The following is a 24,018-nucleotide window of genomic DNA, read 5'->3' as shown; positions in this document are numbered from 1 at the left end:
CTAGACAAGGTCAACCTGAAACAATAGTCTCTCGGTATGCGGTCATCATGCAGGTGCGTGGCTCAAGGACGCGTACGCTCTAGACAGGGCACCTGTTATTTATTGAATCACTATCCCGAGATTATTTCCTTTATTCTACTATAATGATTGCGTAGGGAACTATTGCAGAAAAACACCATAGACAAGAGGAGATTGTAGCATTTCATTCTCAAAGTCTTACTGTACAGGAAAAAAAAATGGTTCAGCAAGACATAAAGTCACACACCTGTCCCCCTCGCGGTTACTCTCTGAACTAAATGAATCGCAAAATTATTAAGAATTGCTCTACTCCCATTCAAGGCAGCACTATCGTCAAGAATATGCCTTGTACAAAAGGAAAAAAACTACATGCAGAAGGAAAGCATGTCAGAACAAGCCCAGGCATGTCAGCACATGCTTGTCAGACAAGGGGGGAAAAAGCGAAAAGAAACAAAGAAGGAAACCAGCATCAAACTATTTCTTCTTATTCAAAAACAGTGCTCATCATAAATCTGCCCAGGACAATACACACTATTTTTCTATTGCCACACTTTTTTCCAGTAACGGTCAATGCATTGCTACAGACTGCGTGACGTCATCACATCCTGTCTGAAGAAGAAGAAGACACCGGCAAAGACTCCTATTATTTATTGAATCGCAAGATTATTTCCTTTGTCCTACTCTTAATGACATTGATTCTCTCATTAAAATTCAACAAAAAAGCACCCCGCATATTATCGATTTTCACCCCAAAGGCTCATCATGGTAATTAGAATTACAGTAAACTGCCACTGCTCTTTTAAAATAATAAGTGAGACCACTCAACATCACCTCCAGGCTTATGTAATACATGACCCTTTCTATGCTCATACATTCGTTGTCTGAGGCTACACCTGCGAGCAAAAAAGGCGCGGAAGCCGGGTGGGCAAAGTTCCATTCACGCATGGCGAGCAAAAAGGTGCGAAAGCACAAGACAGAACGCCTTTACGGGAACACGATAGCATTCCTATACTATATTAATGATTATTGCATTGCAGTTTAGAAAAACTACAACTAAACTATAATTTTAGGAGCCCAACTTTCTATGGAAACTATAATTGCCCTATTACTTGGATCGCTACTAATGAAGCGCTCCAATTTTTTCTCTCTTCCCATTTCAGCCTTGTCATGCAGGGGAGCAGACTCATATCCAAAATAATTAATTTACACTGAGGGTGCCGTGCTTCAGGAATTCCTATCCTGCGCTCAGATGCAAGCATTTCTTCACGGATACCTTTAACAGCTGACTTCCTCAACATATCGAACACCCAACAAAATCAAACAAACAATCAGAGAAACCCTCTTCTCAGCTGCACCATGCGACTTTCTTCTGCGTAAAATCGGTGATTTGAAGAAGAGAGCAGCGAAAAATTGTGCGCGCTTGTGCTCGACCTGAAGCATATGCCAATAAACCAAGAAAAAGGCACTCATGTCTGGTATCTGATAGTGCCACATACACAGACGCATTGCCCTTGCGTAAAGAAAGCACAGGACACGGATACACAAATTTCCTTAGGTGAGCAGGGAAAAGGCTTAAGACCTCAGGTCACCACACATCGCCACGCGGCTAACACAACATGACACCAACAACATACTAGCGGCGGGAAGAACTGCAACACTGCTAAACAAGTCCAGACATGCCACGATGACGTCACAAATCAGGGGAAAAAAAAGCACACGCATGCACGCACAGAGGACAACGCATTAAACACACGGAGCGCTCAGGAATAATCGTAGCGTTACCGCACATTGCTACGAAGCTCAACGTCTAACACAAGACGGCAGCAACAAGATATTAGCGAAGGGTAAAAATTGCAACACTACCGAACAAGTCCAGACATGCGACATCGCATACAAAACACTGCTCATCGGGGAAAAGGCCTAAGCCCGCGGCGGATCATCATAGAGCATACACAACTTCATTTTTCTATTTCGCGTAAACTAAACGCGGTCTGCTTGGAAAACGACGTACAAATTTTCTTAAGGAGCAGAGAAATATATCTACTCCGTGCTCAGATACCAGCATTTCTGCTCAAAAATCTGCAAAATTAAGCACTGCTTACTTCGTCAAGATATCGAACAAAATCAAACAAACAACCCCACTTCAACTGGTACAACACTATTCAGCTTTTACGCAGGAGGCTTTGTTCTACATAAAAAGTAGAGAAAATAAGAAAAGAGCAGCGAAAAATTACACGCATTTGCGCTCCAATAGCTGTAACTGCAAGAAACCGTAGCGCACGCCAATAAACTGAGAAAAAGACACTCATGTCTGGTATCTAATAGTGCCACATACACAGTCGCATTACCCTTGCGTAAAGAAAGCACAGGACAGGGATACACAAATTTCCTTAGGTGAGCAGGGAAAAGGCTTAAGACCTCAGGTCACCTCACATCGCCACGCGGCTAGCACAACATGACACCAACAACATACTAGCGGCGGGAAGAACTGCAACACTGCTAAACAAGTCCAGACATGCCACGATGACGTCACAAATCAGGGGAAAAAAAGCACACGCACGCACGCACAGAGTACAACGCATTAAACACACGGTGCGCTCAGGAATAATCGTAGCGTTACCGCACGTCGCTACGAAGCTCAACGTCTAACACAAGACGACACCAACAAGATATTAAAGGGTAAAAATTGCAACACTACTGAACAAGTCCAGACATGCGACATCGCATACAAAACACTGCTCATCGGGGAAAAGGGCTAAGCCTGCGGCGGAGAGCAGGAGAAAGCCGCTCGGCAGAGGAGAGTTCATCAGAAAGGGATTTGTTTGTTTGTTTTTTGTTATATGTTGATGAGTGTCAGTATTCACTAGAGGTGTACGAATATTCGAAATTTCGGATATCGTTGGAATATTGTTGATATTCGAACCCTATTCGTATTCGAAAATTTGATAATCGAGAAATTCGAATATTCGAAAATTTCGAATAATAGAGCACAAGCGCCAGCATTCCCGCTAAAATGAACAGAATTCCAGGTATTGTGATTAATTTTGCGAAAATTCCACGTTTGGCACGTCCTTAGCGCGATTTCCAATTGGAATCTGACTTCATGTGCATCCAGCAAAACCGCAAGTTGGCTTCACAGCATGCTTCCGCGCATTTCATGCAGCCAACTTTAAGGCACAACGTCTGGTAGGCTACCTAGCCGATTTGATTTTTTTTGTGTGCTTTCGTTATTTTTTAAAGATAATACAGACTCGAAGAAGTGTTTGTTTGTTTGTTAGTATGTGCCTGTCACGTTCGTAGCGCTGTTCAAGCTTTATTTGGTTTGCAAAAATTCAGACTTTATGGTATTAAGCTGTTCGAGCAGAAGTGACTTTCCCTGCTCGCTTAAGATAAATTGTGTATCCCTGTCCTGTGCTTTCTTCACGAAGGGACAATGCAAATGAGTATTTAGCATTATGCAATAATTATCTGATAGCAGAAATGGGTGTCTTTGTCACAGTTTATTAGCGTGTGTGTCGATATTTTATTTTATTTTTCTCTCTTATAGCTATGCGAGCAAAAGTGCGTGTAATATTTCGCTGCTCTTTTCTTATTTTCTCTACTTTTATGTAGAAGAAAGCCTCCTGCGTAAAAGCTGAATAGTGTTCTATGAGTGGAAGTGGGGTTGTTTGTTTGATTTTGTTCGATATCTTGACGAAGTAAGCAGTGCTTAATTTTGCAGGTTTTTGAGCAGAAATGCTGGTATCTGAGCACGGAGTAGATATATTTCTCTGCTTCTTAAGAAAATTTGTACGTCGTTTTCCAAGCAGACCGCGTTTAGTTTACGCGAGATAGAAAAATGAAGTTGTGTATGCTCTATGATGATCCGCCGCAGGCTTAGCCCTTTTCCCCGATGAGCAGTGTTTGGTATGCGATGTCGCATGTCTGGACTTGTTCAGTAGTGTTGCAATTTTTACCCTTTAATATCTTGTTGGTGTCGTCTTGTGTTAGACGTTGAGCTTCGTAGCGACGTGCGGTAACGCTACGATTATTCCTGAGCGCACCGTGTGTTTAATGCGTTGTACTCTGTGCGTGCGTGCGTGTGCTTTTTTTCCCCTGATTTGTGACGTCATCGTGGCATGTCTGGACTTGTTTAGCAGTGTTGCAGTTCTTCCCGCCGCTAGTATGTTGTTGGTGTCATGTTGTGCTAGCCGCGTGGCGATGTGAGGTGACCTGAGGTCTTAAGCCTTTTCCCTGCTCACCTAAGGAAATTTGTGTATCCCTGTCCTGTGCTTTCTTTACGCAAGGGTAATGCGGCTGTGTATGTGGCACTATCAGATACCAGACATGAGTGTCTTTTTCTCAGTTTATTCGCGTGCGCTACGGTTTCTTGCAGTTACAGCTATTGGAGCGCAAATGCGTGTAATTTTTCGCTGCTCTTTTCTTATTTTCTCTACTTTTTATGTAGAACAAAGCCTCCTGCGTAAAAGCTGAATAGTGTTGTACCAGTTGAAGTGGGGTTGTTTGTTTGATTTTGTTCGATATCTTGACGAAGTAAGCAGTGCTTAATTTTGCAGATTTTTGAGCAGAAATGCTGGTATCTGAGCACGGAGTAGATATATTTCTCTGCTCCTTAAGAAAATTTGTACGTCGTTTTCCAAGCAGACCGCGTTTAGTTTACGCGAAATAGAAAAATGAAGTTGTGTATGCTCTATGATGATCCGCCGCGGGCTTAGGCCTTTTCCCCGATGAGCAGTGTTTTGTATGCGATGTCGCATGTCTGGACTTGTTCGGTAGTGTTGCAATTTTTACCCTTCGCTAATATCTTGTTGCTGCCGTCTTGTGTTAGACGTTGAGCTTCGTAGCAATGTGCGGTAACGCTACGATTATTCCTGAGCGCTCCGTGTGTTTAATGCGTTGTCCTCTGTGCGTGCATGCGTGTGCTTTTTTTTCCCCTGATTTGTGACGTCATCGTGGCATGTCTGGACTTGTTTAGCAGTGTTGCAGTTCTTCCCGCCGCTAGTATGTTGTTGGTGTCATGTTGTGTTAGCCGCGTGGCGATGTGTGGTGACCTGAGGTCTTAAGCCTTTTCCCTGCTCACCTAAGGAAATTTGTGTATCCGTGTCCTGTGCTTTCTTTACGCAAGGGCAATGCGTCTGTGTATGTGGCACTATCAGATACCAGACATGAGTGCCTTTTTCTTGGTTTATTGGCATATGCTTCAGGTCGAGCACAAGCGCGCACAATTTTTCGCTGCTCTCTTCTTCAAATCACCGATTTTACGCAGAAGAAAGTCGCATGGTGCAGCTGAGAAGAGGGTTTCTCTGATTGTTTGTTTGATTTTGTTGGGTGTTCGATATGTTGAGGAAGTCAGCTGTTAAAGGTATCCGTGAAGAAATGCTTGCATCTGAGCGCAGGATAGGAATTCCTGAAGCACGGCACCCTCAGTGTAAATTAATTATTTTGGATATGAGTCTGCTCCCCTGCATGACAAGGCTGAAATGGGAAGAGAGAAAAAATTGGAGCGCTTCATTAGTAGCGATCCAAGTAATAGGGCAATTATAGTTTCCATAGAAAGTTGGGCTCCTAAAATTATAGTTTAGTTGTAGTTTTTCTAAACTGCAATGCAATAATCATTAATATAGTACAGGAATGCTATCGTGTTCCCGTAAAGGCGTTCTGTCTTGTGCTTTCGCACCTTTTTGCTCGCCATGCGTGAATGGAACTTTGCCCACCCGGCTTCCGCGCCTTTTTTGCTCGCAGGTGTAGCCTCAGACAACGAATGTATGAGCATAGAAAGGGTCATGTATTACATAAGCCTGGAGGTGATGTTGAGTGGTCTCACTTATTATTTTAAAAGAGCAGTGGCAGTTTACTGTAATTCTAATTACCATGATGAGCCTTTGGGGTGAAAATCGATAATATGCGGGGTGCTTTTTTGTTGAATTTTAATGAGAGAATCAATGTCATTAAGAGTAGGACAAAGGAAATAATCTTGCGATTCAATAAATAATAGGAGTCTTTGCCGGTGTCTTCTTCTTCTTCAGACAGGATGTGATGACGTCACGCAGTCTGTAGCAATGCATTGACCGTTACTGGAAAAAAGTGTGGCAATAGAAAAATAGTGTGTATTGTCCTGGGCAGATTTATGATGAGCACTGTTTTTGAATAAGAAGAAATAGTTTGATGCTGGTTTCCTTCTTTGTTTCTTTTCGCTTTTTCCCCCCTTGTCTGACAAGCATGTGCTGACATGCCTGGGCTTGTTCTGACATGCTTTCCTTCTTCATGTAGTTTTTTTCCTTTTGTACAAGGCATATTCTTGACGATAGTGCTGCCTTGAATGGGAGTAGAGCAATTCTTAATAATTTTGCGATTCATTTAGTTCAGAGAGTAACCGCGAGGGGGACAGGTGTGTGACTTTATGTCTTGCTGAACAATTTTTTTTTTCCTGTACAGTAAGACTTTGAGAATGAAATGCTACAATCTCCTCTTGTCTATGGTGTTTTTCTGCAATAGTTCCCTACGCAATCATTATAGTAGAATAAAGGAAATAATCTAGGGATAGTGATTCAATAAATAACAGGTGCCCTGTCTAGAGCGTACGCGTCCTTGAGCCACGCACCTGCATGATGACCGCATACCGAGAGACTATTGTTTCAGGTTGACCTTGTCTAGAGGAGCATTAGTGGAAAAAAAACTGTGTAGCCCTGAGACAATAGGATGCCGACACGACCAATGAGGCTGGCCTGCAGGGGGCGCAAGGATTCACTTCTCTCTTGGACACTGACGGGTGTAGACACGGTAATTATGATCCTGGCGTTGGCCGTCAGTGGAAGAGCGTAGCTTAGGTGGGGTTCTGTCTGCCTCTGATGGGGTGTGGATGTATGGTTCGTCACTGGTGAATGGTGTTCGACGATGCAGGTGGATTTTGTGACGAGCGGATTTACAATGAGGGAATGCTGTGAACGGGAAAAATGATGGTGAGTGCCTTTTTCACTCTGTTCAAGTGTTCGTTTTCCTCTGTTGCCCAACAGTCGTGCGAATTTGTCCTGACGTGTCCTGACATGCCCCGATATGCATGCTTTCCTTTGTTAACGCTTTGTATTTTGTCTTTTTTTTGACAAGGAACATTGTCGTCTTGACGATAGTGCTGCCCTGAGTTCTGCGCGCGTTGATTTGTTGAGTGCCTAGTCCTCTTATTAGCCGTTGATGGAGTTACATGTTAGGATGTTTTGTTCTTTTGCAAGTCTCATTTAGTAAGACTTTGGAATTCCTACGATCAGTTTTCATGCATGGTGCTCTTCTGCAATAGTTTCCTATGCAATGGTTATAGAAGAATAAAGGAAATAATCTTGGGATAGTGATTCAATAAATAATAGGTCCCCTGCTAGAGCGCACGCGTCCTTGAGCCACGCAGGTGCATGATGACGTCATACCGTGGCTTCACTGCAGATTGACCAAAGGAGCATTAGTGGAAAAAAAAACAGTGTAGCCCTGAGACAATAGGATGATGTCTGGACCAATGAGAACTGCCAGCAGGGGGCGCAGGAATGCTCTTCTCACTTAGCCTCACGACCAATGAGAACGGCCAGCAGGGGGCGCAGGAATGCTCTTCTCTCTTAGCCTCTCGCAGGTGGCGGTAGGAGCGCGCAGAGGGCGCTACGAGCGCGCGCATGCGTAGCACCCGTAGAGTGGCGCTTACGTCAGTCCACCTCTGGCTCTCGTTGGGAGAAGACGTGCGGTCGTTCGCTCCGTCGTCACTTGATCCCTGGCTGTCGACGAGAGCAGTCGCATCGGTCTGCGCTCCTACTGTGGTGAGGTGATTTGTTGTGTAACTAATGATTTCGCCAACTTTGTTCCCGCTTTATTTGCGATTTTCGTGCCCGTGCACGTCGGGCGCTGGTTGCTGTTGTCCGGGCATTCCCGCCATTTTCTATCATCTTCTGCCTTGGGACCGGGAGTAGCGCTGGCGTGATTCTTAATAATTTTGTTGTGAGATTAGTTGAGAAAGTAACCGCTAGGGGGTGCAGCTGCGGGGTTTATACAGGACAAAAACCATTACGAGTCAGTTTCTGCCTGCCTCTCGGATGGAGCAGTCGCATGGTTCTGCGCTCCTGTTCTGGTGGGCTCATTTGTTGTGTAACTAATTTTTTTTGTTGTTAGCTATTGATGGTTTGCGTACTCTTGCTTTTCCAGCCTCTGTATTACGAGTGTTTTTCTCCTTGCATGCCCAGAGCTGTCCTAACTTGCCCAGACATGCCGTGATGACGTCACAGCTGACGTCACAGGATGTCCGGAACTGGTGGTCATAGCTGCGATGCTTTGCAACCTGCTTCTGTGCTCCGTCACCCAGCGACGGTCAGCGGCCTTTCCGGACCGCTTTCTTCAAGATGGCGCCGTTGATCTTCAATTAAACTCCTTCTCTCCACTCTATTTCTATCTATTTTTTTTATTTTTTATGGACTCTCATGGTGCACAACGCTCAGCTGGTCTGGACACGAGTTAGACTTTCCCCAATTAGTGTGGTGGCTCCCTGGAGGGTGCTGATTAATGTGGGGGGTCCCAATTAGCTCTAATTGCTAATTAAATCGTGTTCAGGACAGTTGGGCGTTGTGTACCGTGAGAGTCCAGTACCTACTACTATCCCCTCCACAATCTAACAAAGCGGCGATTCACTTCGTCTATAATAGCCTGAACGAACCCTTTCTTGCCCTCGGGTATTGACCACCAATTCGCAATTTTAACACGTCACGCCTAACCCTTTAAATAACATGCCAATGATAAGGACGGTGCCCAAAAGGACAGCCCTTGTTCGAAATATCCCCGGCTCTCGTCCTGATGCAATTAAGTACCTTCATTTATCGTCTTTATTAGTGTGGTGAATATTACATAGTAACAACCAGTCCCGTCTGTAATGCTCCTGCCTTGAGGACTAAATATTCTGAGCAGAAAGGCTAGATACCTGTCCTCGGATCCTAGCTTCGTGAATGCAACATCGGGAATGTCAACGATGCTATGAACTTAATAACGGAACATGGCATTCCCATTAACGCGTGTATATTATTAATGACTCTTCAGACATGCAAGTGCAGCGCTCTTTTCCTTTGAGTGTACAGTGTCTAGTGGGCCCAGATATAGCATCTTATTGCTGTATCGTTCTTCCAACTCAGAATGCTGCAGTTAATACTGGACCGCGTAATTTCTTTCTCACCAGAAAGTGACCCATTGAACGCAAAGAGGTAGCCCCAATAAACCAACACAACCGTACACAGCTGGACCGTGGTCTTTGTTGGGTTCCCCTGTAAGGTCTGCTCTCTTTAAGATTAATGCGTCTCGTCCACACGCACAGTCGATTGAAACTGATGCAAAAGCTCTCGCAAATCAACGCCACAGCTGAGATACAAATCAACAGGACACTGTCTGTGAGGGAACTCGGGCTATTTTCTGAAGCGTCTCGTTATTCTCCCTGCCTGTTCGTTCATCCGATTGAGAAGTCCCAGCAGGCGCCAGCATATCCGTCTAAATCAACAAGTTCCTACGCATGAGGAGACGAGAGCGGTTTCCCAAAAGTTATTGAGCCGTCTCGCCAGGAAAATCCACAACGCTACCGTGTATCAAGGAAAACTTGCATGCTTCAGAAACATTCAACCTCAGGAGACAAAAAAGAGAAAGAGTGAGAGAGAGAGACGAGAAGACCAGGGGCGACGTCTACTCGCCTCCGGGGGTGATACGTGGGAATTTTGTGCTCCCTCCCCCGTATTTTTAATTTTCTTTCTCTGTTCAGTCATCTAAAATCGACAGGTTAAGGTTCACATTGTCCTTCTTGAATCAGGCCGCACTCGGTGGCTCAGTCAGTAGCGCCCTCGCCTGCTGATTCCAAGATCGCGGATTGTTCGGGAACGGTTGCAAATTGGTAGAGGGGGTACAAGTTGCTCAGCCAAGCCGAGGGATGTTTAGCATGATGCGTCGTATGTCGAGATTTCGGCGCGGGCAAAATTAATCCACAGACCCGACCACGTACTGTGGCGTCACTCATTGGTGTCCGCCCATTTCATCGAACGCTGTTTCGTCGAACGCCGTTTCATCGTGCGGCATTTCATGGAACGCCTTTTCTTCGTACGCCGTTTCATCGTGCGCCATTTCATGGAACGCATTTATCGTCGAACGCCGTTTTATCGACGCCTGATTAAGGTGAGGTCAGGAGAACATTCATGTATATCACACTTTGCCGCAAGAAAAAGCGGCGGCCACCGATTCGATGAAACGGCGTTCCATGAATTGTAGCTAGATGAAACGTCCATTTGTCGACGAAATCGCGTTCGATGATGTGTCACGGAACTAAACCTCACACTTTTCTCCCGACGTAATGCCCCGAATCATTATTAATTTTGCATCGGTGACATCTTTCTGCCCGAAGGCGTCTTTGCGCCGCTCCTTCAAGCGCGAATGGACCGTTTCAAGCATCGTGTCGCCCATAGGGACGGAAAGACGAACGTCGTATTCTAACCCCAATTGGACATGGCGACGCTTTTCGGACAGACACGTCCCGTGGAAAAGCAGCCAGAGGAGATTGCAAGAATAATCCGGAAAGAGTGAACGCGCATTGTACTGTTTTTAAGTACAAAGCTTCGCCAACTCTTGGCCTCAAAGGTCCGCGTAACCTCGAAATCTTTTATCTCCCCCAAAATGACATGGCAGGCGCCCGCAGTCGGCTGCGCATGCGCCTACGCTTACACGGAAAAGGCCAATTACCAAAACTGACGTGACGTAATGGGAAGTTCCCTTGATTTAGTCCCCTGTTATTGGTTGTGTGAGGAAAGCTACCTCGTAATGGTGCCATACACAGGGTAAGGTGGGACAAGATGCGACATTTTTGACTGGACGCCGTCCGTCTCAGAGACGCGTCGCCCTATGCGCTTGAAACTTTACTCATAGGTGGCTCTGCACGTCCGATTTATTGCATGTGAGAATTGTCCGGATTGGTACTTGCGTTAAAGCGAAAAAGAAATCGGTTTCTTCTGCCTGTAATGTAGAGACCCGCAAAACAAGCGCGATTTTCTGTAGTCCTTCTTCTTGTGAGCTGTGCAGCAGCGTGTCGCTGGCTTATTCTGCCAATGTAACTTCACATCCTATTTCTTTATTCATTCACCTAGGTATATCCTATTTCTTTATTCATTCATCTAGGTATGTGCAAAATATGGGCACTCTTGTTTTTCCGGTGTTTAACTGAAACGTTAATGCATCCGATGGTATCCACGGGGCAAGACGCGGCAACTTAATGTAATTTAAATGTAATGCAATTTTAATTTTATGTAATTTAGAAACTTATCACTCAAGGTTAGATCGTTAGGTGGCCTTATGCTCGTCCTGTCTTTTCCGGTTGTGCCTCATATGCACCAAATGCTCATAACCTCCAAACGCTCAAAACCTCCAAACGCTCATATGCACCGAAAAAAAGTTGGTGATTTTGAGCGTTTGGTGGAAATGAGCAGGAGGGGAGAACCTGCTCATAAGCACCAAACGTCCAGAACATCCGAATGCTCATATGCACCGAAAGGCGGGCGAGCACAAGGGCCGGGTCTTCCTCTCCCGCATTTGGAACAAGGTCATAGGATGAAAAAGGGGGAATGAATGGAGACTACCAAGACCATTTAGTGTGTCAGTTTGGAAGTGTATGAAGTTCGAATTTGGCTGAATGTGTGGATTTGAATGGGATTATCGTGAGTCAATTCGTGTTTGAACGTGACAAACACGTCCGCCGTGGTGTCCGCTCATTTGGTCGAACGCCGTTTGATCGAAGGCGTTTGATCGAACGCCGCATGGTCGAAAACCGTTTGATGGAAAGCCGTTTAATCGACGCCGTTTATTCGAAACACGTTTGTTCGAAGGGAGTTCAAAATTGCATGCAGTGTCATGCGTGTCATTGATCTCCCGCATTTGGAACAAGGCCATCGGGTGAGAAAGGTGGAATGAATGGCGATTACCAAGGCCGCTTAATGTGTCAGTTTGAAGTTTATGTAACAGCTTGGTCCTGCTTTTATGTAGCCAGAACGAATAGCGCCTTGCCTTCTCGTTTATGGATTTCAATTTGAGCTTTATTTTCATAGACATGGAGGCAGCCTAGGACAAAAGACTTGACTCTAGCTCGAAAGGCACTCGGCTCCCAGGGCTGTAGCAACAAAGAGCGTGGTCCCCTCCGAACATATGTCCGGGTTCACTTACAGTGCAGAAGCTGGAATACGATATTTATATAGGGTTTATATTATGCATACATGGGCCTGCAGTGAACATTTGCGCAAAACCCTTCTTTCGAGCCTTGTTCTTCAGTAGTGATAGATATAGCACTTGTTAACAAAGGGCCGCTCAGGTTACATGCGACACGCACACGCACGATAAGATATATCAGAAAACAATGGAAATCATGTATCGATAGTGTGAACAATGGGTTCCCAGGTTTCAATAACATGCCCCGCCAGGATAAGGTAACGGTTAACTCAGATAAACAATGGGAACTCACGTGTCGATAGTGTTTGATGGGCACCTGGATGCACGTTTAATGACATTTAATAACACGCAATGACATGTAATAATGCACAATGACATGTAATAACACACAAATGACATGTAATAACACACAAATACATTTAATAACAGGCAATAACATCTGATGACATTTAATAGTATTTTTCCGATCGGGTTGACGTCAGTCCGTCACCTAGTTTGGTTGCCGTGTCAGAGCGCCAGGTAGTTTCGGTTCCCACCAAGCGCCCTCTAGTTTTCAAGCATTGGCCGTCTGTAGTTTCGGTTTCGGTTTTAAATGAATGGACGCCAAGCTTGGTTGCTCCACGTGTAGTTCTGGTTTCAGTTTCAAATTCCTAGGTGTTGCCAGATGCCCTCTGGTTTCAAGCTATTGACCGACTGTAATTTCGGTTTCAAACCGCAGCACGCTAGTTTCGCTGTGACAACGTCAACGCATTTTCTGGCGATATAAATTAAGCGTACGTATAGAAATTTCATCAGAAAAAGAAAAAAAAACATGGTTGACCAGTTCTATGTGAACCTGCTCTCAAATGCATCTTTGGATGTGTTTCCCGACAACACAATGAGCAAGTTCCGAGTAAAGCTAGCCCATCCACAGACGTTGGAGGGTAGGTGGGAGGCCGCCTTAACAGAAATCAACATCCCTTTTGCGATTAAAAATGTAACTGACACAGTCAATAGTATATCGGAAACGACATTCCTTGGTTCTACGATTGAAGCAACAGAGAAGGTCAAGTTCAACGCTAATGAAAACATTCTCTTGTCTTTGAGACAATTTTTAGCAAAACATTTGCAGTATAAGACAAGAATTATACGTGGTAGCGGTCATTATTAGCGCAACTCTTGCCGCTAAGCTTGGCATGGCTGAAAAGATAATCGGCTGTGGAGAGTTGGACAGAGGGTCACCCGTGAAGCTACTCAAATACCAGGTGGATACGGAAGAAACGATTAACATAGTTACCTATCATTCACGAACGGTAAAGTATGAAGTTCCAGAAGGCTACTACGAATCGGGGAAGGACCTCGTTAATTCCATTAACCATGCCTATCGAACAAAACTTCATTTGTCGCAAGATGCTCGTCTCCTCGTATGTAACCCATACAACGGAATTTGTCACCTGGAACGCATGAACGATGGCAATGTGACCTTTCATCCTTATTTGGCTTTGATGTTGGGCTTCGGAAAGAGGACAACTTTCTCAAGTTATGCAGTCGCCGAACGAGACGTTTGTCTATTCCCTGCTCAAAACTATATTTTCATATACTGCGATGTCATCGAGAACGAATTTGTGGATGACGTGACAGCACCACTTCCTCGATCGATACCGTTCAGAGTCCCGGGTAGGAATGATGTGATGTCTTATTTATTCACAAACCTGTACTATAAATATGTATCTGCGAAGGAATTGACAACCATTCAAATCGAGTTGGCAAACGAGATAGGTGATTTCATTCCATTCATTTCTGGCTCTGGACGTGTCGGGTTGACGATCCACCTACGTAATTGTATATAACAAACCCACCATGTTGCATAGCACATTTTGGTGCAGGAAAGCGAGAGCATCTACCACACTATACTGCTCCCGAGCTTTATCAGATTGGAGGAGGCATATTTGGTGACGTATTGAGGGGTTTCTTGCCCATACTGACCAAGAAGGTAGCGCCATACGTTGGAAGAAAGCTCCTTGATACTGGAAGACATATAGCCGAGGAAGTCCAGCAAGGAGCATCATTTCGAGAAGCCGTCAAGAAAGGAGTAGACCGCACAGTGCATAAAACTCGTGACGAGTTACTTCAGAGACTCACAGGGAAAGGAAGAAAACGCAAGGCCGTTAAAAAAGCTCGACCTGCGGAGAAGCGGAGGAAATCTGACTTCTTTACTTGACAGAAAAAAAAAAAAAAGAAATGTCTATTGCAGTAGTGCATAAAGATTCCTGTGTGTGTACTACAAACCAGCTGGAACTCTTCTCTCTTCCACCTACAAACTTTGCTTTGGAGAAGTCTGAATACGTCGAGTTTTTCCCAGTATCTGCTCCGACATCAAGCGGAGTGATCGAGTACAATGTTCCGGGACTGGGTGGGGGCTTCTTAGATCTTCAATCCAGCTTTGTGCGTATTCAGTGCAAGATCATTCGAAAGAATGGAGATCCAGTGGTAACTACAACAAGCACTTCAACAACACCTGATGCAGTCATACCTGTCCAAGCGTTTGGTTCATCATTGTGTCAACACGTACATATCTACCTGAATTCAACCTTGGTTTCGAGTTTCGAACATTATGGCTACCGTTCCTACTTGGACATCATTACGAATGCCAACAATGTAACTCAGACACACACCCTTTCAGCAATGTTATACGAGCCAGACCCTTTAGGCACGAGTGAGGTATATGCTCCCACATCTGATTCAAAAGGAGTTTTCGCTCGTTACAAGCGAACCAAAGGATCGGCACTGTGTGACATGTACAGCCCAATCTTCAGCGACATATGTCAACAACAGAAGCTCATTCTTAACGGAACCGACATAAGAGTTGTGCTACGTCAAGCGTCGGACGATTTTCGTCTCTTGCAAGCTGATGGTGCAACAGAAAAGCACACTGTGGAATTTTCACGTATCGTGCTCTATCTCCGACGTGTTCAGTTACCGCCGAGTATACTCGTTGGTATAGAACGAAGACTTCAAACAACACCTGCAGTATACCTTCTCCGAGGACTGCAAATTAAGTACAGAACCATCGCCCCTAACCAATCTCAGGTGATATTTGACGACTTGTACAGCGAGCGAGTTCCCTCCAAGTTAACAGTATTGATGGTCAGGAGCGATGCCTACCAAGGTAGCAGACCACGAAACCCATTCAAGCTTGAGAACTTCAAACTAAAACGAGCACTGCTGGACGTTGGTGGACAACAGTACACGAATGAGTTCGACTTCCAACGAGACATCTATTCCAAAGCCTATATACACCTGCTTCACAAACTAAAACGCAAGGATATACCAATAGCTCCAGCTGCGTATGCAAAAGAGACATTTATGCTTTATTACCATCTGACTCCAGATGCAGAAGTGAATGCTCTTTGTCCTGTTGTTCAAGCCAACGTTCGTCTGACCCTAACGTTTGCTGCCAATCTAACAGAAGCAGTTACGGTGTTGTTTGTATCCGAAACACCACGTGTGCTAGAAATCAACAAAGACAGACGAGTGAAATTTGTCTGAAAAATAAACATGGAGGAGTGGCAGTTCTATGCAGCATTCAGTAGACACTACTGCACCAGAGAACTGTTTCGGGGAACCTTTGCATGCAATGAAATCGCAAGACAGGAAGCCATACCCGGGATTTATGTGATTAACACAGCTCCAAGGAGCAGTAACGGTGAACACTGGACCATGACTTATGTTTCCGGTGACAATGTGGTTACGTATTTTGATAGTTACGGCATTCAGCCCGTCTACAAAAAATTCTACCAATTCATTCATCCTACCAGGTCATTTTACTATAACAAGAAAAGACTTCAGGGCTATGGATCAGCTACATGTGGCCTCTACTGCCTGTATGTAGGCAGCATACTCGCTTGTGGATTCTCGCTCCGAGAGTGCACTCAGAGATTTTCGTCAACGAACTTCACACTGAACGACAAGCTGGTACCCGTCCTTGTACGGAAGCAATTCCCAAGAAAGACAGACAACATGTCATGTTGCAGTGTACTTTGACACAATAAAATTGTATTTATTTCCATGTCGTTACAGGCACAATCTTATATATATATATATATAAAAAACAGCATTACAACAACAACAGCCAGGTAGGGCAACATATGCATAAAAACTGTCTACATCTTTCCATTGGATGCGCACCCAAAGGGTAACGTGTGGATACCATCCTCACAAATGAAACGCTTTGTGTCTAGGGGATTTAAAGCTACTTTCATAACACATACACTTTTATTTATATTTTCCTTGCGCACAATGAGGTTCTGACAAACTTTGTACACTTCACCAAGCTTAAGAGAGTCTATGTACATTGAATAATGCAACTTCTGGGCTTCACATTGTTTCACCCCCTTAGCACGATTGTATCGTCTTTTACTATGGAAGTCTAGTGCATAGAGCTTTGGTTTCAGGCAACAGAACCCTAGGATGTGGTCGTGGGGCATCTCGTTCTTAAATTTTCCTAGCACCATCTTGTTTTTCGTAGAATACATCGAGTCATCACAAGAATGACCAGATGTATCAAGGTGGGTATCGGCGAGCTCCGCAAGGGCCTTCTCATCGCTCAGCATCACGATATAAGAATCTGTGTCCATATACAAGAGCCTTGTGTCCGGGGCTACCCGAAGCAAGTAGTCATACATCATGACTTTAGACAGCTCGAGAATAGTGAACCCCAGGTACAGAGGCTGTCGCATATGGACTATCGATTGAGCGAACTGAAACAAGACTACGTTAGAGCTTAGAGCCCTGAATTGTTTGAGGTTCGGTTTACGCAAGAATCTCAACACATGCTCCTCGGAAGTTGCTAAGCGACAGTCGACGAACTTTCGTACATTCATACATGTTTTCCCATATACGGAGTTAATTAAACACTTGTACAGGTTACGTTCGAAGGTATTGGTTGCCTGCTTGCGTAGTTCATGATGGAAGTCAACATAGGATCGCAGGAATGGTTTTTGTTTGAACCTGAGCACCCGGTGAATTTTCTCGAGCCGAAGACCCAACTGTAGGTACAACTTTAGACTGCGATAATGAAGAAAATACTTCTTCTTGTCAAGCAATGTAAGGAGTAATTTCGGTTCTATATCATGCTGTGGGAGGTTAAATTTTTTCATCAGGTCTTTCTGATAATCCGAAAGCAACTCATACGGGACGCTCATTTTTTCGGGCGCGAGCGGTAAATCTTTATGTCGTTCGTGGAGCTCTTGTACGTAGGCCAGGTCTACCTCTAAAAAATAACCAACGTCTGCATAATCTGAAACAAGGGTTACATCTAAACCTGCAACCTCTTCGGGTGACAGCCATTCAAAGTCTCCGAATGGGAGTGGTTCACGCATCACTGTGCCATAGAGTCCATTTATGTCCATGTAATGAATTATGGTCTTTGGTTTTTCGGGATCGTACTGATCTGTCCCTGGGACATTTGCAGTGGCCATTCGCGTTGAACACTGGGTCATACCACCACGCAGGCCCCGTTCAATTAACAGATAGGCATCGGGATCGTGGATTAAATCCAGATTAATCCGGCTCATTTTTAGTGTGCAAGACATGGGTAGTCCCTGGAGTGACACGAAATGAAGTGGTTCAATTTTGTGTGTCTCCAACGCCCATATTCGGAAGTTTTGAAACACGTCTGCCAGAAGCAATGCGTCCGTCAGAAGGTACAAATCCGAGTACTCGCCCAGGCTCTTCAGTTTAAATTTTTCAAACACATTTTGCGCATGGCGGTAATCTTCCTCGCTCACTTCTGATCCGTTCAGTTGGTTAAAGAACTGGTCACGTGATGGCAAACAGGGCTCGTCGTAACGTTCAAAAGAGGTAACGTAGTTATAACAGAAAACCCCTTTACGTACAACCAACCTGAAGTAGTCCTCCTCTGCGAAAAACTGACGCAGACACCTGAAGTTAGATTCACCTTTGTCACATAGATTTTTCGTAAATGTGTCGAGACTAGCATTGAGGAAGCTTAACGAGTCTATGAAGCGGAACACACCAATGTCTATAGCCTTAAACTTTTGACAACTGGAGGCTATCACTCTGATGTCTGTCTTCCGAAGCAGGTGCAGATGAGCTACTATGAATCCGAGGTCATAATTGGCATTATGTGCAATGATGGGCACTTTCCGTGGTATCCGCAGTTTCAGATTACATCCCTGACACAATGATTGGCGAAATTCTCCACTTACGTGATCATGGTCTCGCACTTTCTGCTTCTTAGTGAATGGTTCTTTACAGATGTTACAGTGAGTGGCTTCAGAATGTTCGAGTTCGTCTCCTGGGGTCATTTGCAAGGGCACAGTCTCGTGCAACATCGCATACAGCTCATCATGCAAATTACGCAATAGTTCCATGAAAACGGAAACGCAGTCTGCACAACGGTAAATATGTTTCTTCAAGACATACGAATCGCACGAGCGTATGACGAGGAGACAGAAGGATGAAGGGATGTGTTCCTCGTAGACATTCCCGCCTCCCGAACACGGTGATAGTACACTCTCAAAGTCGTATACACAGTAGAAGGGAACTTCCGACATCAAATGCTCTCCGGCAAACGACAGTGTCTCACCCTTCTTTGGAAAAATAGTCTTGGACACTTTTTGTTGTTTACACATTAGTAGATGATCGGCGAGTACACCCGGGGTGGTGAAACCCATCGTACATCGTTTGCAGTGAAAATAACCAGGTGGTGTGAACAAAGCATTGAAATTAGTAATGAGTACAAAATGGAAGTCAATCAGCAGTAGCTCGACATGCTTCTTGCACTGGTCGTCGACAACCCTAATCGGGTAAACATATTTTTCGTCTTTGTCATAACCGTACACGTTAATGCTCACATCGTTCTGCTTCTCAAACATTTCTACATCTTTCGGGAACACTACAGGAAACGTCTCTGGAAATACATATTGAGACAGGTATGACCTGTAGGATGAAGCTCTGCATCTGTAAGAACCCTTTGCAGGCTGATGTAGGCTTTGCTGATGTAGACCGGCAAGCACGCAAAATGCGAAAAACATGTTCTGTTCACTATCCTCGTGAAGGTCGACACTCAGAAGACACCGACACTTTTTTTTCAATTCGTTTGGCAATTCAAAGTCGGTACAACCAATGAGCTGTGGTGCGAGACGACTGACATGAAGAATGCAGGCGTGAATTCGAAATAAGAAAAATCCCGACCCTTGCATTTCAAGCTTTTCTAAATTGTTGGTGACTTCAGTGCCTACTTCAATGACAGCACGTTCTACGTCTCGTTCCGACCACAGCGTATGCACACTCGAAGGAATAAATTGAGTGACAAATATGATCTCGTCCTCAGGCGTATGTCGACCGAGTTCCGCCTTCAGCAAAACATAAAAGCGTAACGGAAATCCGAAATGTCGAAGTACACCGGCAAGGTAGCGTCCGTTTTCATGAAAGAATGTGCTGACATCCTGCCCGTCGTCGTCTCTGTCATGTAGATGAAGCTCATAGCGGTTGGTATAGTTGCGGAGCGTACAGAGTGTCTCACAAAATGGGATACAGGGTGTTGCAAGGTTATGAACGTTAGCCAGATGAACTTGAAGTCCCAGCGCTGTTGTGTAGTGCTGCCGATCGGCCGGAGGACAAAGGTGGCATGTCACCATTTCTTTTTATTTTTTTACTCGGATTGACCGAACACGATGTCTGGCGAAAGAAGACGTTTCCCGTCTTTTCCAACTCGCTCTTTCTTCTCCATCCAGAGTCCGCTCGTGTTCCTCATGTCTTCGATGTCTTGAGTGCTTAGTTTATGAAACCGAGCTGGAAGGAACACCTTTACGTGCTCGTGATCCTTCATAATTTCTACGTAGACCGCCTCGCCATACCTCGTTTCAATTTTGTTAACATCAACCACATCATACTTGATGTTTTTAGGAATTGTCGCCATTTTTTGAAACTCTCCACATTTCTTTAACTTGTCAGGTTTATGCAAGATCGACGAAGACATGATGCTTACTTGTACACTGATGCAATGATGACGACGATGATCCTTCGGACACGTTGGACTGGCTGAAAACAAAAGGAGCACATGTTAGAACACTGCAAAATATTTCATCATTCTGAACACCATACCTCCTCAGAAGGAGGTTCGAGAGTGAAGGAGCTGAGCGTCAGACAGTTCTTATATAAGAAGTTGCCAGCATGGCAACCTTGAGGAGTCTTCTTTTTTTTTTACATCGTCAACTCTGCAGTCGAACCTACCTTTGCAGTTTGCTTTTTTTCCCTGCAGTTTGCAAGCACGGACTTGTTTATCTAACGAAACGTATCTTGACCAGACTTCATTCCCTTGCACGAAATGACAGTGATAGCACCTTTTAGGTTCGTGACGCCTGCCTCGGTGTCAATTTCAGGGGCTAGTCAAAGTGGGAAATCCACCTTCGTGGCACGACTAATTAAACACAGAGCTGTCCTCTTTGACAAACCGTTCAAGCAAATATGGTATATCTTCTTTATAAGCAGCCGGTATTCGATACTCTTCCTGAAGTAAATTTCAGTCAAGACATCCCTGCAGATCCGGAGAATTATAGCCACTCATTATTTATATTTGACGACTGTTTAGCCGACCGGCAAAGACTCAAAGAAATCTTCAAATTTTATATCGCTGGGTGTCACCACCTGTCAATCACGGCTGTGTTCATCTCGCAATACCTGTTCGTCAACGACCCTTTGTATCGCACAATACAATTCAATAGCACGGCTCTCGTTTTATTTCGTTCACCACGCACTACAGACCAGCTGCGTATGCTGTCCAGGCAGATTTTCGGGCGAAATGATTTGTTGCCCACGATATATAAAGATGCCTGTCAGAAACCATACTCATACTTAGTTATCGACTTGTCTCAACAGAGCAACAATCACTATAAGGTGTGGACTAACATTTTCCCGGATGATCACAGACAGATCGTATACAGGTCATGAAAAGGCTTAACAAACACATTCGTTTCCTTCGTATGATCGCTGAAGCAAAGACAGGGGAAGATCGTTACAACCTGATTCAACATGCCAGCAGGGAACAGCTACGAACAATCAGGGAGATTTGTATGAACCTCTGCAAAGGAAACATCGACGTACCGCCGAAAGTTAAAAAGCAATTGCAGCCTTTTGCAACACCCATTAGGACACTGGCTTCCAGGCAAGACCGTGCAGATGTGAAGAAAGTTAAACGGATTCTTCATCAGTCCGGCGGGTTTTTGCAATTTTTGTTGCCCCCCTTGTTAGGTCTCGTTTCAAGTTTAGCGGGCAAAAGCATCGCAAAAGCAATCGGCATTTAAATAATGCAGAAATACGAGCTTGTTCCCTATCGGGAAAGCACTATTCCGTCGATATTGAATAAACAGGAGCCTGATGATATCAAGGCCAAGGAGATCATCCAGTACTTGCACAAGCTATTGCATCCTCCCGCGAACACATTAAGACAGCCTAGTGCAGCAGGTGAGGAGACAAATCATGTGGCATCGACAAGAGAGCAGACACAGATTCAAGCGGACGAGGAGGAAGATGCCATCGTTAATTTTATGAGCAGCGGCTACAAGATGAGAGCAAGCCAATTACTGCGTTTACTAAAACCCGTGCTCAGCTGGAATAGTAAAACGTTTGAGCTCATTGTCAATGGTGAACAAATACCAAATACCAACGTTGTAGACCTTGTTTATTATTTGGTCACAAGAGCGCGAAATGTGTGGCGACCCGCGTATCTCGAGAGGATCCTACCACTATTGGTCAAGCTAAATATACCGACACTTATCGTACATCCATCTCGACTTGAAAAGGAGACTGCAGAGCCATCAGCCAGTAGTCCTACGTTCACACCTGAGACACCTCGTCGACGCATTTCTCCGGTTATCACAAGAGCGGCTAAGAGACTTCAAGAATGGAATTGATTGAGCACGTTGGAAACGCAACAGGAACACTGCCCAGCAAACCACCAATATCCCACAGATCTCCCAAATTGGTCTCACACGTCACAGACGTCACGTGTATCCTCACAACGTCCACTGTATATCCACCATGGGACGTCACAAATGTCCCCCAGTGAATATTCTGTGGATATACTACGGATATCATAAGAATGATATTTCTTTACATTAAAATAAAGATTTCTTGTGGCGATAGTAGCCATTTCCAGCATTCTCAGAATGCGTCACAACCTCATTTTTGCATCAAAATGTTATCAACTACCTTTCAATAAATAATTTCTCACTTAAGGCATGTCCAACAGAAGGAACGTGAAAACTCACAGAATAAGATTAAAACACTGTCATGCATCACCATATTTCATCACCGAGAGGCTTTACCAAGATCAATCTGTAAAATGTGCTCCACCTACATTTTCTCTCCATAGTTGGGATGCATGATTACGGAAGAACAAAGAGAGCTAATTGCGTAGATTTATTTGTGCTTGTTAAAGGAATCATCAGTGAATCATGAAATGAATAGGCATGGACCGATAGAGATTGTTATATCTGCAGCTTCTATTTCTGGTAATCGCGCATGCAATAAAAAAACGCATCCAACAACCGTATTCTGTGCTCTCTTTCATATTTGTCGATACACGAATTCGCCAGTCATGACACACAGCAAAGCACTTACCGGAATATAGTGGCCTCATATTACAAATCTTACAAAACAACGCAATGCGTAGTAGCACCACAGTACCACCCCAGAAAAAAAAAAGAAAAAGAAAAATGCAACAAACAAGGCTGTCTTATATACTAGGACCTTGTCGTTTGTTTTGTGTCGTTCTGCCGTCTGATGTGCTTTTTTGTGTCATATCCCAAGCAGCACAATGTACTGGAAGTCGAGTACAATAGGGGTGGACGGGTAGGTGGAAGGCCTTGAACAGACTCTTGAAACTAAAGAACATTAGTAAGACGCATACTGTTCACCCCTACTGCACTCGACTTTCAGTACATTGTGCTGCTTGGGATACATCCTGTCGCAGTGGCTCTGACATGGGGTCCACGAAGACATTTATAGGGATTCACGAGATCGTTGGTGCTCAGTCACGAATTTACACATACCAGCGACCTCGAGTGGGGAGCAGCATTAGCATGTTCCACGCAGAGGGCAGTCTATACAACGACGTGATTGGTCGTGGTCTGCTGACATCACATGGCCGCCCCCTTCTCCCTCCTCTCACGCTGAACGGAACTTTGTCAGGATTGTTATGGTACGTATTTGCAAGAATCGCGTACGACCACGTAAGACTACCATCTACCAATACATGTCACACAACCTCGACAGTACAGCTTCTGTCATTTTCAACAACAGATGCATGTGAATTTCATGAGATGCATGTGAATACGCTTTTCAAAATTTACAAGCCCAAAAAGCAAGCGCAGAAATAGCTTGTGCATCACTGTAGACACTCGCTTTTTCCATTGATGGGATCGTACCACACATCATTGCACAAGTAAAAGCGAAATGGACCAACTTTTGTTTCATGATTTTGTTTTTCGTGTGGAATAAATTATCTAATTTCACATTAATAATTTGCTGTATTTATGCTTGGCATAAATTCCCATACCCCTCTCCCCACCTCTCTCACCAACTATGTATAACTGCATGCAAACATACAAGACCTGTGTATGAAGTAGTGCACATGTATTTATTATGTCTTAACTTTCAGCAGAATGTTTGTGGCCTCCTCTAACCTGTACAAAAGAAAAAGGGTGACATAAGTATCATTATATGACAGCATTTATTATGACAGTACAAGTGTCATATTATAATATCTTTCGACCTCATTCTGTGCGTGCA

At 44.4% G+C, this 24,018-nt stretch overlaps 1 long non-coding RNA gene across 1 annotated transcript; it reads left to right on the top strand.

Moving 5' to 3' along the window:
* The first annotated feature begins 6,475 nt into the window (after positions 1-6,475).
* LOC135373390 (uncharacterized) lies at positions 6,476-8,430 on the top strand. Its single transcript, XR_010416438.1, has 2 exons — positions 6,476-7,811; positions 8,232-8,430. It is a non-coding gene; the product is annotated as an uncharacterized LOC135373390 (long non-coding RNA).
* The last annotated feature ends 15,588 nt before the right edge of the window (positions 8,431-24,018 follow it).

Source organism: Ornithodoros turicata, chromosome 1 (genome assembly GCF_037126465.1).
Source record: "Ornithodoros turicata isolate Travis chromosome 1, ASM3712646v1, whole genome shotgun sequence".
Lineage (NCBI taxonomy): Eukaryota > Metazoa > Arthropoda > Arachnida > Ixodida > Argasidae > Ornithodoros > Ornithodoros turicata.
The sequence above is the reverse complement of the archived record's forward strand: the minus strand, read 5'-3'. Positions and strand labels throughout refer to the sequence as shown.